At 47.2% G+C, this 3,258-nt stretch overlaps 1 protein-coding gene across 1 annotated transcript in view; it reads right to left on the bottom strand.

Annotated features, from left to right (window-relative positions):
* The window catches only part of LOC137438932 (protein Wnt-5b-like), an 8,695-nt gene extending 5,818 nt beyond the window's left edge, over positions 1-2,877 (bottom strand). The window contains exon 1 of the mRNA XM_068134416.2: positions 2,685-2,877. The gene's annotated coding sequence lies outside the window, so the exon portion shown is untranslated. The remainder of the gene's footprint in view (positions 1-2,684) is intronic.
* Between the last annotated feature and the right edge of the window lie 381 nt (positions 2,878-3,258).

Here is a 3,258-nt window from a genome sequence, read left to right as displayed (position 1 = left end):
GCGGTAGACAAGATGGGGAGAGAGGGGGAAGGACACAAACACAACATTTGAGAGCAGGGATCGAGAGACATGGAGACATCGAGAGATCTGAGAGAGGGCGAGGGCTTTGGGCGGGGGGCATGGGAAGGGGGGGGGGTGGGAGAGGTATAACACATATGGACACTGCCAGGACTTCCAGGAAAGAAGTTGGAATTTCCAACAAGGTGGATCTGGGGTGAATTAGCGGGGGTAGAAAAGATCAAGGTTTTGGATGGGGGAAGATAAGAGATGGTGGTGAACAGCTGTTTTAAAGACCTGGAGGGAGGAGTGGGATTGAAGGGAGTGAGGGAGTTTGTTCCAGAGGCGGGAGAAAAGAGGAATGAAAGAGTGAAGGTGAGCAGAGAGCCGAGATTTCGGCAGTTTAACCATCAGAGGGTTGTTTTGCTTATTACACGAGAATTGCTCCATCATAGAACGGCCCAGGTCATGCAGCAACATTTTGCCCCAAATTGCAAAGGTCACCGAGTTGCTTGTTGAGGCCGCATTGCTCCACCAGGCCGCATTGCTGGTGGGGTCAGGACATTTGAATTTGTTCAGGGTGCCGGCAATAACTCGCCTATTCTCCGCGAAGGACATCGTGGGATCTTTAGCGAACACCATCTAACGTATCTGATGGTTTATGGTCACGTCAAGGATCGAATCCTCTAGCTTAAGTGCAAGCATGCTCCGTCTGAGCTATCCTGCCAGCCCACAAATGGTACCTTGGATCGCCACCTGGCCCGGCCTCAAAAACCTATCAACAATCAATCATGCACGATAGCTACGTGTGGTGTTCAAAAGGGTATCGAAGATACTCAATAGTCCAAGACCTGCAGAAAAAGTCGAGGCGTATAATATATATTAATACAAATACACATTTTCCTGTTAATTACATAAATGTTTCTGTTACACATGAAACAAAACATGTTGGGTTTCATGGACTAATCGCATATAAGACCCGGGAATACCAATCTTCACGTAATTGTGTAAAAACGGTTGTTGCTGTTTGTGTGCTCCTCCTTGGACATATATTTTTCTATTGCTTCAAGAAGTATTACTATATATAATTTTGTGTGCTCCTCCTTGTCCATCACACTTTATTCGAAAGGGTTCCTGCTGTCGTAGGATAATAAAAATGGTTCCGTTGGAACCGCTACATTAAGTTCGAAGTCCTGTAAAAAGCCGTTTATGATTAAATGGACACGACGTTTTATCATTTTCAAATTCTTCTTCCAAATAAATTGATTTATTAGCTTTGCAGTGGTACCATTTGTATTACTCTACAACGGCAGGAATCCCATAGAATAAAGGATGATGGGCAAGACACAGATACATGTACACAAACACATACTCACTTAAATACATACACACACACACACATACATACACACATACATACACACACACACACACACACACACACACACACACACACACACACACACACACATACACAAATACATACAGACATACACATAGACCTTTTTACAATAGAGGATTGTGTGTATCTTGTTGCGAGAATCTTTTGACACCCCCCCCCCCCCCCCCCCCTTCTGACCCAGAGGTTATTCGGGGGAGCGAGCAACATTGAGCTTTTTCTCCAGGGAGAGAAATCGAACAAATGTTCTAAGAACGAGCGAAACAAGCTTTTCTCAAGAGAAGAAAAACAAAAGGTTTTATTGCCTCATTTCCATTCCCAGGTGGACCAAAGCGTTTGCCGCGCGCCGGCTGAACAATATCCGTCCAATCAAAATGGAGAACAATCTGACAAGCCGGCGATGTCCTCTTGTGATTGGTGGAAAGTTCTCGGCGCAGCGCCCAGTGGAAACGAGCCAAAGGTACAAGGGTGAAACGATGAGGCGATTTAAATGTGCGGCGGAAAATAATGCTCCCTGATACGGTAACGGAGACACGTCGGCTCGTTGTGGAAGGGTTCGCCGTCCCTTAAATTCAACGTGTTTGAGCCCCACACCCCCACCCCCCACACCCCTCACCCCACACCCCTCACCCCACACCCCACACCCCCTCCCCGAAGGCTCCTCTAGCCCTTTGATAGAGCGCCGTGAAAATCCTCGCGGTGAGATTGCTCTCGAAAGATGCTAAAAGCAGTCACTGTGACCCCATTGTTTATTTACTTTGTGCAGAAGGACAACAAAGAGGTCGGCGATCGGAATTTGAAACCTGACCCGGGAGACAAGCGCGTGGAAAAGCAGACCCACGACGGTGGATCCCACCCCCAAACCCCAAACAGCTCCCCCCCACCCCCCGCGTGGAAAAGCAGACCCACGACGGTGGATCCCACCCCCAAACCCCAAACAGCCCCCCCCACCCCCCGCGTGGAAAAGCAGACCCACGACGGTGGATTCCCCCCCCCCCCCCCCCCCCCAATAAAAGAAAAAGTTTATTACAAACAAAACTTTGCAAAAAGTAATTAATAGCGAAGTTTGTTGCAACACCGAGATGCGCAGAACGTTTGGTTGATGATCACAAATATATTGTCTGAATGTCGCCATCCTCCCACATCATCACCAAGCCCCAAACCTCCCACTCCGTATGAATAAACAATAGCCTTGAGTTTATAAACAGTTATGGAAACAAAAAGGCTTACAAGTAAATGTAATAATTCATCCCAAACAGCGCCCGTTAACCCTTGCAGGCAAACTTACCTGATGCTGCGAACAAAAGCCCTCTCTCCGTCTCTCTACCTCAATCCCTCTCGTCGGCCTCCGATTATCTCTCCACCAGGCAACACTTATCCGGGGTAAGCGCAACACTTCAGGCAGATGTATCTGACCGGCTGGAGGTTCGAGACCCTTAAAAGGTTCCACGAAAACTGTTTTAAAAAGGTCTTTTCTTGACGGGCGGAGCTTAGAGCACGAAAGGGGTGTGGTTAAAAAAGGGCGGGTTGGTTTACGCCCCTCCCTCCGCTCACACCTTCACCAGGCAAACGGAAACACATTTTCAAAACTAGAACAACACTCGGTAGAGCACGTACCTCCGCCAGGCTGAACAGTTAACGTTTTGTATCCACTGAAAGGCCGGATCTGGATTCGGACCTGAACGAAAATCTAATCAGCTTGTTTTTGTCACATAACCAACTCGTCCACCAAATTTAGTCATAGCTAATCCATAACTTTCTTAAATATCATGTTATATATCGCTTTTCGCTCTATCTCCCAATGGTGAAGAATCACTTAAAAATTCAATAATTCTCATATCCGAATCCATGTTCAGATCTTC

Source organism: Myxine glutinosa, chromosome 1 (genome assembly GCF_964187855.1).
Source record: "Myxine glutinosa chromosome 1, kmMyxGlut1.1, whole genome shotgun sequence".
Taxonomy (NCBI): Eukaryota; Metazoa; Chordata; class Myxini; order Myxiniformes; family Myxinidae; genus Myxine; species Myxine glutinosa.
The sequence above is the reverse complement of the archived record's forward strand: the minus strand, read 5'-3'. Positions and strand labels throughout refer to the sequence as shown.